Below are 11,819 nucleotides of genomic sequence, written 5' to 3' on the forward strand. Positions count from 1 at the left end.
GAAGGACAAGGAAAGAATGAAGTAAAGGAAGACAGAAGAGGATGGAAGGAAAGAAGGATGGAGGAGAGGAAAGGGCAGACACCCGACAGCAGCACTACATCGAGTGAGTGGATGGTGAGCGCCCCCATATTATTATTATTATTACTGTCATTAAAACTTCCCACGTCTTCGGGGTAAATTTTCTTATTTTTTTCATTATATTATTATTATTATTATTATTATTATTATTATTATTATTATTATCATTACTACTACTACTACTACTACTACTATTACTACTAAAGTAAAAATATACAAGTCCATGGTTAGACCAATTTTATATGGGCATGAGTCATGGTACAGTACAATTGCAACAGATCAGAAAGAATTAGGATCTGAGAATAAAACACTGAGAAGGATTCTTGGGGTAAAGTGGCAAGACAGAGTTACTAATGAAAGAGTAAGGGATATTACGAGAGTGGAACCAGTTGATGAATATATGAGACTGGCGCCCTGGAAATGGCTGGGGCATGTATATAGAAAAGAAGGCAGTTTAATACAGGATGTGCCAGAGTGGACCGCTAGAGGAAGAAGAGGCAGAGGTAGGCCGAGGGAAACCTGGTTGAGGACAATGAAAAGAGAAGCGGGAGAGAAGTGTTGGTGGGACCTGAAGGAGATGGCAAGAGACATATTGGTGGAGAGAGTTCATCGAGGCCCTATGCATCCCGTGGGGTGCCACAGGAAATGATTAATTGATTATTATCGTCATCATCGTCATTATTATTATTATTATTATTATTATTATTATTATATTACTATTATTATTATTATTATTATTATTATGATCATCATCATTATTAAAACTTCCCACGTCTTTTGGGAAACTTTCTTTCTTCTGTCACTATTATTATTATTATTATTATTATTATTATTATTATTTTTATTATTATTATCATTATTATTATTATTGATGTTGCTGTTGTTGTTATTGTTGTTATTATTAATACTATTATTAGAGTTCGTATTAAGTATTGCATATTTTAATATTACGATATTTCAAAGGCTATTTGGCCTAGAGTCTTCAAAGTTGGTCAGCTTAGCAGGACAGCTTTTCACCTCCTTTTGCCAGTTATGGTGATATTCCGTCAACTAAATCTCTGGATATTATCTAAAACACAGAAAAGTGAATTAGCCAAGTTATCTCATGCAGTGCCTAAACGAAGAAACTGAAATTTTCTACATAATAGCCCTAAGGTGGACGCAGGCCAATAAGGAGAATGTTTCCAATCAGTTCATTATTCTCTGAGATAGTCTGGGGTCAAAACTGGGACTTTTCCGGATATTCTGGATGTCACTTAATTTTCCATAAAGGATCGATAGTAGAGTCGCCAAAAGGATCAAAGGTAGACTCGCTAAACTTGGTGGACTTATAAACTCTGATGACCTAATATGTCATGCAGAAGATCAGTGACCTTGATATTAAGGTCAATTTCAAGCTCAGTTTCTAGAAGGGAATGGATGTGGGAAGTTTATAAAAATTGTCCTTAGATAATGTTTACTGTCTTCTAGCTTTTTAGTATTACATTATTATTATTATTATTATTATTATTATTATTATTATTGTTATTATTATTATTGTTGTTGTTATTATTATTATTATTATTATTATTATTATTGCTGTTGTTGTTGCTGCTGTTGATGTTGCTGTTGTTTTTCTTGTTGCTTTGTTGTTTCTGAAGTTGTGATAGCTGTTGTTGTTGTTGTTGTTGTTGTTGTTTGTTGTTCTGCTTTTTCTTCTTCTTCTTCTTCTACTTATTATTATTGTTATTATTATTATTATTATTATTGTTATATTACTACTACTACTACTACTACTACTACTACTACTACTATTATTATTATTATTATTATTATTATTATTATTATTATTATTAGTGTTATTATTATTATTATTATTATTATTATTATTATTATTATTATTATTATTATTATTATTATTATTGTTGTTATTATTATTATTGTTATTATTATATTGTTATTATTATTATTATCATTATTATTATTATCATTATTATTATTATCATTATTATTATTATTGTTATCATCATTATTATTATATTTATTATTATTTTCTGTAGCTCAAGAAACCATTACTATTCTCGGTGGTAACCATACAACCAAATTATAACGACTTTTTTTGTTAATGCAAGAGAGATGGAACCAAAGGCTAAGAGTCCACAAAGAGTTCCTTCCATGAAAAAAACAACAAAACCAATACAAAAGAGAGCTAAATTCAAGATTCGTTTATTTATTTTGGTATGTGGGGGCGCCCATCATCCAGCCACTTAGTGTAGTGGTACTCTGTTTTTAGGGTAGCTTTACATTGAGTGGCATGCCAAATGATTTCCTGTAAACCAGGAAAGCATTTACAGTGTTGGGTGGTAACTTTATAACCGACTAACACATGTTCCCTACGTGACAAAAAGTGGGTTGGTGGAGGGTTCGTGCCCCTCCTCGGAAAACAACTAACTAAAAATACGAAAAAGCTTCAGACCAGGACAGAGCAAGAGATGACGACTAAGGACCGAACAAAGGACATTGTACAGATAGCTACATGGAATGTAAGGGGTGCAAATGATGAGGTGAAAGAGAGATAGTCCAGGTGTTTGAAGATGCGAAAGTGGATGTATGAAGATTAACTGAAAGTAAATGACGAGGTTAGAGTGAGAGAGAATGGGAGCATGGATGGGGTATATGCGCAGGAATAGGTGAAAATGAGAAGGCAAAAGAAGGAGTGTGTATTGTTGTGGGTAACAGATGGAAGTAGAATATAAATGAATACGGATTGGTTGGCTCAAGGATTGTGTGGATAACATTGAAAGTTGGACTACAATTGTGGGCACTTGTATGTGTGTATGCGCCAACAGAAGATCGTGCAAGCAGAATGAGAAACGAGTTCTGGACAAATGTAGAAGCATGGATGGAAAAGTTTAAAAGGAATGGGAGAGTGCTTTTTGATTGGACATATGAATGGAAAAGTAGGGAATGTGAACGTGGATGGAGTTGTTGGTGAGTGGGGTGTGAATGCAGAGATGGATGAGAATGGCAGTGCTTTAGAGGACATTTGAGCTGGGGGGGGGGGTTGGATATAGCCAATACCCTCTTCAGGCACAATATGATCCATAGTTATACATGGGGAGTGGTGAGAAGGGTGGGTGGTAAACTGAATAAAAAGAAGGCAATGATTGTTTATGTGTGTGTGGATGACAGGATGAGAAGGTGTGTAATGGATGCAAGTGCACATAGAGGTTGGGGGAGTGGACTTTCTGACCACAACTTAATGGAGATCAGAATAAAGGTCCAAATGAAACGGAGAAATAGAAGAAGGGAAGGACAGGAAGAAGTAGTTCATACAAGGAGAGTGGAAAGGTTACAAGAGGATGGAAAAAAGGCAGAATATAAGAGGGAAGTGGAGGAGCGATTGAATAATATCGATTGGAGCAGATGGGGGACGTGGACGATGTGTGCAAGATATTCACAGAAAAAATCTGAGCAGCATGTTAGGTGGTGTGTAGGGTGAAGAGAACACACAAGGGGGTGCAGGGAACAGCATGATGGAATGAAGAGGTCAGAGAGGCTGTGGCACAAAAGAAGAAAGCATATAGTGAGTGGATGAGAAAGGGACATGGAAGAAGCTGAGAGACGGAAAAGAGGGTTATATGTAGAGAGAGAGGAGTGAAATGATTAGTAACAGAGAGTGAGAATAGAGTAGATAAGGAACTTGGAGGGAATTTAAGTGTAAAATGGAGGGAATGTGAGAAAATGTTTTGGAAAGAGGCAAAGAAAGTTAGGCAGGGTGCCAAACAAGTTAGCTTGGGAGTGAAAGATAAAAATGAAAGATTACTAGTGGAGAAGGGAGAAAAAGTGACCAGATGGAGAGAACACTTTAAGGAATTGTTGAACATAGATAATGAAAGTACAAGTAATGCAAGTGTAAGTGTCTGGGGAATGGTTGGGAGACAGAGGGATGTGAGAAGAAAGGAAGATATCAACTAGATGGAAGTTGTGGAAGCAATAAAGCTAAAATTGGGAATGCCCCAGGAATTGATGGAGTGTGTGGTGAAATGCTGAAGCATGGGGGAGAGATAGTAGAATGGACATGGAAGATGTGCAGATTGGCCTGGGAGGAAGGTACAGTCCCGGAGGGTTGGAAGTCAGATATAATTATTCCCCTGTACAAATGGAAAGAGGAAAGAGAAGCATATGGTAATCATAGGGGCATTTGTCTTCACAGTGTAACAGGGAAAGTATATGGTAGGATACTCATTGACAGAGTTAGGGAAATAACAGAGGAATTAGTTGGATATGAAGTGGGAGGTTTTAGGAAGGGAAGAGGTTGTGTACAGTAGATCAGATATCCATTCTTAGATCTTTAGTGGAAAAGTTTCTAGAGAAGTGAAATAAGTTGTATGCAACCTTCATGGATTTGGAGAAAGCATATGACAGGGTGGAGAGACAAAGATTGTGGGAAGTATTAAGAATACATGGAGTAGATGGGAAGTTGCTGAATGTCGTGAAGAGTATGTATGAGGATGCTAAGGTTGCAGTGCGTGTGGAGAGTGAACAGAGTGAATTTTTCTATTTGACGGTTGGATTCAAACAAGGATGTTTCATGTCTCCAAGGTTGTTCAATCTTTTTTACAGATGGGGTTGTAAAAGAGATACAAGGTAGAGTAGTAGATGTTTGAGTATGGAGAGAGAAGGCAGTGTATGGAAACTCCCTGTACTGTTGTGTGCAGATAAAACTGTGTTGCTAAGTGTAGACGAAGGGGAGCTGCAATGCCTGGTGGATGAGTTTGGGAATCCAAAGGTGAATGTAGGGAAGAGTAAAGTTATGGTCTTCGCGAGAAGTGAAGTCAGTGAAGGTACAGTGAGGATGGACAAGGATGAAATGGAAAATGTTAGAGCGTTTAAGTACTTGGGTAGTATGATGAGTAAGGATGGAAGTTTAGAGGGTGAAGTGCTTGAAAGGGTACAACAAGGAAGAATGGTTGCTGGTTGCTTGAAAGCACTGATAAGAAAAAGGAAAATGAGCATGGAAGTGAAAAAGCTACTACATGACAGTATTGTGATACCAACTCTAACGTATGGAAGTGATGCTTGGACCTTGTTGGAGGGACAGAAGTCAAGAGTGAGAGCAGTGGAAATAAGTTATTTGAGAGGAGCATGTGGAGTCACATGGAGAGACAGACTGACAAATAAGGAAGTGAAGGAGCATTGTGATATGGATGTGGATGTGATATTAATCGTTAGGAGAAACACACTGAGGTGGATTGGCCATGTGGAGAGGATGGAGAGCAAGAGACTGACGAGTAGAGTGTATGTGAGGTCGAGGGGGGAAGAGGGAGGGGGAGACTAAGGTGAGATGGAGAGATGGAGTGGAGAGGTATATGAGAGAGGGTGTGTGTGAGCTGGGAGCAGGGCAATGAAATGGCAGGGGACTGGGCGACATGGAGGGGATTTGTTCGTGGCCACCCCTTACTGGATTAAGGCATCTGGCAATAGAGAGATGGATAGTGTATTTCGAGATGTCTGGACACACTGCGTTTGAAAGACTGGAGATCACAGTAAGTAGGAAATACAGCACAGGAAGGCAGTTCCAGAGCTGACCTGTTGCATAAAGGAAGGACTGGGAGCAGCGGTTAACACTTCCATTGAAGAGCTGGATAGAAGAAGGATGAGAGTTTGTTGCTAGACGGGTGCTATGTACTCGTCGTAGAGGTGGAGGGATGCAAGCAGATAGTTCAGAGGAGCAGCGACCATTGAAGCAGCAATAGAAATGAGATAATGATGACACAGTACGGCAAAAAGACGAAGGTTGAAGGGAGCCAGTAAGAGGAGGAGAGTTAATGAGGCGAAAAGCCTTTGACTCCACCCTTTTGAGAAGAGCTATATGTGGTGAGCTTCCCCCCACATGAAAGTTGTACTCTACACAGGGGCGAATAAAACCCGTGTATGAACTCGACAACCGTGCCAGGGTAAAGAATGTATAGAGTTGGTTTAGCACACCTAATCTCTTGGAAGCAGATTTTACAAGAGATGTAATAAGATCTTTCCATGATATGTCCTGAGACAATGAAACACCAAGCATGTTCAAGGATGATGCAGAATTGAGCTGGATGTTATTAAACATTAGTGGGCACTCTGTAGTACATTTTGCCGAGTTGATAGATGTAAGAACTGAGTCTTTGATGCATTAAAAACAAGATTATTTTTACTCCAGTCAGAAATACGAGCCAAGTCAGACATTAGGTGTGCCATAGCCTCATCCCTTGATTGTTGAAGTAACTGCTGAGATGGACGTTGCGGGAATCAAATAGAAAGGTGAAGGGTGGAATCATCAGCGTATGAGTGGATAGGGTTAGCTGTACAGCTTAGAAGGTCATTGATGAATAAAAGGAAGAGAGTCGGTGACAGGGCAGTGCCCTGAGGAACACCACTGTTGATAGATCTTGGAGAAGAACGGTGGCTGTCTACAACAGCAGCTATAGACCGACCAGAAAGGAAGCTATAGATGAAGACACAGATAAAAGGATAGAAACCGTAAGAGGGCAGTTTGGAAATTAAAGATTTTTGCCAGACTCGACAAAGCCTTTGAGATGTCAAATGCAATGGCAAAGTTTTTGCCAAAATCCCGAATGGAGCATAACCAAGAGTCTGAAAGGTAGGTGAGACAATGGCCAGTGGAGCTTCCCTGACGGAATCCATACTGACGATCAGAAAGAAGGTTGTAATAGGAAAGATGCTTTAAATTTTTCTATTAAGTATTGACTCAAAAACTTTTGAAACACAGGATGTTAAAGCAATTCAGGAGGGACCCCATGAGGCCCATATGCCTTGCAATATCGAAGCCAGTGATGGGAGAATATACATCTGGTGAAGAAATTTTAATGTCAGCCATGAGGAATTCAGAGGGGGGAAGTGTTGGAGGAACAACATCGGAATCATCTAAGGTGGAATTGAAGGACCAAGTCTGAGCAAAGGCTTTCTTGCATTAGTCAAAGGATACGAGAAAGGAATGTATGTTTCCATGCCTGAAAGAATAACCTCCATTATGCGTGTGGCACACTCAGATGGCTCCTGGCCATGGAGGCAATAATCATTCCAGGGACAATCAAAGCAGTACTGCCTGAGGGCCTCCCAATCAGCAAATCCTATGTACGACAGCAGACATTTTTTTGAAGGGTCCACAGGTCCTACTGGAGCAATAGGACAGGTAAAGTAATAAGGTTGTGATTGGAGGAGCCCAACGGAGAGAAAAGACTAACAGTGTAAGCAGAAGGATTAGTTGTAAGGAAGAGGTCATTTATGTTGGAACTCTCTCCAAGGTGGTAAGGGATACGGGCAGGGTGCTGTAGAAGCTGCTCTAGGTTATTAAGAGTAGAGAAGATGTAGGCTTGTTCACCAGGTGGATCAGTGAAAGGGGAAGGAGAGCCAAAGGTGGTGGTGATCACTGAAATCTCATAGAATGGAGATTTCAGAGAAAGGAGAAATGGACAGGATGTGTTCCATCACAGGAGTAAGACAGTCAAAGAATTTTTCATAGCTTGTAGAATCAGGGGATAAGTAAACGCCACAGATATATTCAGTCAGAGAATGACAGGAAATCCGAAACCAAAAAGTAAAGAATTCAGAAGAATCAAGGTAGGAACAAGAGAGCAAGATAAATCGTTGCGTACATGTACACAACAGCCACTTTTGGCTTTGAAATGAGTATAAAGAAAGTAGGAGAATACAGAAAAGGATTTGCTATCATTTGGCTCAGACAGCTGAGTCTCAGTTAAAATGAGACGGTGAGGTTTATAGAGGAGAATAGATGGTGCTGAACAGAGAGAAAGTTAGAGGAAAGGCCGCGAATGTTGCAGAAATGAAGAAGTGAGACAGACAGTGGTTCCAGGCAGCTCGTTGAGTGGTCACCGGGAGAGGGATGAATGGTCTGGTGGTTTAGTGGATTATTAAAGCACTCCAATCAGTTTGAGCCTGTGCAGGTTTATATCTGCTGGGTTGTTGTTGTTGTTGTTGTTGTTTTTTTGCTAACATAATGCCACTCAGCGATGAGTGAGGTTGGTCACTCTCATCTTAAATGTCAGGACCAACTTGCCTAGCCCCGGGCTCCTGCACTCTTCTTATGGCAACACAGGATTAGATGATGAATGAATGATTAATTATTATTTTTGTTACTACAACTGCTACTACTACTACTACGTCTACTGTTTTTATTATTATTGTTATTATTATTATTATTATTATTAGTAGTAGTAGTAGTAGTAGTAGTAGCAGTAGTACTAGTAGTAGTAGTAGATAAAATGAGTCTACTCAACTGGAAGAAGTTTAGGACCTTCTTCCAGGGTTCAACAGGGAAAACAACCGAGTTAAGGAAAAATGGGAAAAAAATGAGGGAGAAAATAAAAATTACCAGCGTACTATAGAATAATCCTCACTTGGTCTAATAAAAAAAAAAAAGTCTTGTTGTATCGATTTTCGTACCTCAGAGCGAGGAGGTATACTTGACAGTTTTAAAGTTCTAGTTATAAAGAGTGAGTTATAGGCACATGATCAGGACAATCAACAGTGGTTGTCCATGGCATTGTAATATCATCGCACATTTTTGGAAATATTATGCATGTTACCCTAAAAGCTTCTTCCTCAGCTGTTCCCTCTTGCAAGAGAACAGTAACAGGGTTGTCAACAAGGTGGTGGAGTGATTGTATAGGTTCTGGGATATATCTAACGGCCAACTGGGACATGAGGTTGCCCGTGTAGCTGCGTGTAAGCACCACCGTCATCAGCATCCACACCCCCATCACCACACGCTCCCACCACCACCACCCTGATTCCCATGTCACATCTGAGATAGAGCAAAAATACTTGGAATAATTTACCACGTAAACTGAAACTGCTTCATCTTACTGCAGCAGCACACGAACTTGGTAACTGATGGTGCAAAGTCTGTCTCTGTTTATCGACTGATGAGAGGAATGAGGGTGATGGCAAGCTCACCATATTAGAAGAGTGTGTCACTCTCCTTGCTGAAGCAGAACACTAACTTAACTGAATGCACTTGAGAACATTCTTTTTCAGATTTAATGACTCTCCACGGAGCATAAGGGCGCCAGTATTCTATGGTTTTGTATATGGATAGCGAAGTAAGATCCCAATGTTACTCATCTCTACAGTAAAATACGAATAGGGTCATAGGCACTGAAAAAGAATGTTCTTTCCTAGTTCGTCATGCGGAAGGTATGAGGGTGTAAGTAATCTAATTCAAAGAACTAAATAGGATAAGAAAATGCACCATGACAAATTTTATAGGAACACAATTACAGGCCCTAGCAAAATCACTGCTCCATCCAAGTGTATGATCTGGAAGAAATGAAACAATAGCAGTATAAATCTATGACATGGACTGAAGATCTCAGCATCCCTCACCTTGCTGCAGCAGAACACGAGCACAATTAGAGGCACTTGTGAAGAGCCTAGTCCTGTTTAGTGATTCTACAGGGAGGCATGACGGGGCCAGCAGGATCGTCATATATACCCCGACTGCCACCAGGATGCCCACCCACGCAATAGGTGTCAGGGGCAATAGAAATCCCCAGCGAGTAACTTTGGGGCTGCCTCGAGCTGCCATGATGACTATGTATGTAATGTCAACAGGGTAGGTGAAGTCAGCCACTTCATACCGTTGTGGTTTTATGTCGAACAGTCCGAGGGCGATGTCGGCTTCCTGTAGATGTTTGGATAAGAATATTATATTGTGGTAGGTGGTCATGTAACTTGGGTACCGCAGTCTACGCACAGTGTCAGAGGCATAAAAAAATTAACTGAAATCTAATTGTTGTCTCTCGTTTTGCTCGCTCGAACACCATATTTAGTCACAGTTCGAACCCCTGATTTATGTCCCTGAGCAAAAGATTTATTACATCAGCAAGAAATGGGGGCAGGGGTCGGGAGGAAAAATCTGCAGTACAGTAGCGAACTTTTTGTTTCATATCTCAGCCAATTTTGAAGTTACAAGAAAGAATGACACTAATTTGGAAATCGCATAAAAATCCTCAATTATTTTCATATCATATACAACCCGTAATTCACAATAGATTTTCCGTAAATCGAGGAAACAACTTTTATAAGGCAGATTAGCATAACAGGCAGCTGAGCAAGAAGTAACGGTATAAGGCTGCATGAGTAGCGCGGCAGTATTTTCCGATGGTTTTGCCTTTTCAAAACAAATAAGACCTTCTGTTTGGCCCTAGGCCCAGAATTAATACAAGAGGAGTATTGGTTTTAGGAAGTGTGAGGAAATATTACTGGTGTAATCTGATAAGTTCTTTTTAGTATTTTCAGGTCAGGAAATCAGAGGAAGATGATGAGCCACTGCCTGACTTGCCCGCTTGCTTGCTGGAACACGTTCCACACTTTCAGTGTGGACGCCTATTACATGTAATTAACCATTTTCACCTTCCTCTTGATATTTAGATGATATTTTCTAGTAGTTGATATTGCAACCGGTACAGTTCATGCCAGGTGTCAGATATATAAAAAATGTACACTATCCAAATAATAAAGTCAAGTAGTGTATGTGTGTGTCTGTATGTGCGTTTGTTCGTTTCTTTCATGAGAACGGTAATAAATATTGATCTAATTCGTTTTGCATTTAGTCGGGGTAAATCCAGGGGGTATAAAAAACATACCAAACAATAATTTTGGCTATTGCGCGTGATGTGACGGAGCGAAAATTTCGGGAATTTCGACACGCGAAAATATGAAAAAAAAAAAAAAAAAATCGACAATTTATCATTGTGGCATAAATAACGGGTTGGAAACAAAGAGGTTAGTATTTCCCAACATTTTGTGATGGAAAGGCAATTAGTTTGCCCTACAAATGTTTACAGGCATTCAATAGTGCGTATAAACCCTTGTTATTCAAAAACTTTCTTTTACATTTCTACCACCAGATAGTCTTACTTTTTCAATGGGAGACATCTCAGACTAGAGGGTTGAAAACGAAATATTTTCACTTCTTCCTGATGGAAACTTCAATCTCTTTCGAAACTAGAAAGTTAATACCATCTGCTCAAGCAGTTGTGCACTTTATTTAGTTTTAGCCTAGATGCATACATTTCTTATCTCTTCACCAAGAGAAGCCTCCCACTCGTTGAATTTAATTGACTGAAGACAGACCAAATAAAATGAAAGTTAATGGTACCTCTGTAGGAAAGTAATTCAATGCACCCTCTGCTGTGACAGTCTGTGAAGGGGCAGCGTAATGCTATTCATGAGTGAGGAACTTAACCTTAAGTTGTGTCATCTCCCCAAGGTGTCACACATCCCCAACCAACAACTTTCCTTGTTCTGAAGTGGAGTTGATGGGTGGATAGGCTTTCTGAATGTTAGGATGAATGAGTGGCTTCCTGGAGAATAATGCAGGAAACGAGGTAACTATACAGAATGTGTAGGCAGGTATACTGTCAGTGGGATGGGTGGGTGGGTGGCTGGGGGAAATGGTATTTGGGAATTGTTCAACAAAGTAAATACTCGTAGGTCAACATTTGGAATACCAGACTCCTGACACCAGTGTTACGTCCCCGTCCCGCACTGCCACAGGCTCCAACAGCAATAGTCCAGTATAGGAAGGACGTTGCCTGGTGAGCTGTTCTTCCCAGAGGCAGCCTTTCAGTGTACAGTACACAGGATAAGCTCAGGCGTCGTAAATAAACACTGGCTTCTTAAGTTCACTGTGTGTTTTCCATATAATTACACTTAATGCATTCCAACTTCAC

This window comes from Coenobita brevimanus, chromosome 58 (assembly GCF_032717465.1).
Source record: "Coenobita brevimanus isolate Jiangsu-jjx chromosome 58, ASM3271746v2, whole genome shotgun sequence".
Taxonomy (NCBI): domain Eukaryota; kingdom Metazoa; phylum Arthropoda; class Malacostraca; order Decapoda; family Coenobitidae; genus Coenobita; species Coenobita brevimanus.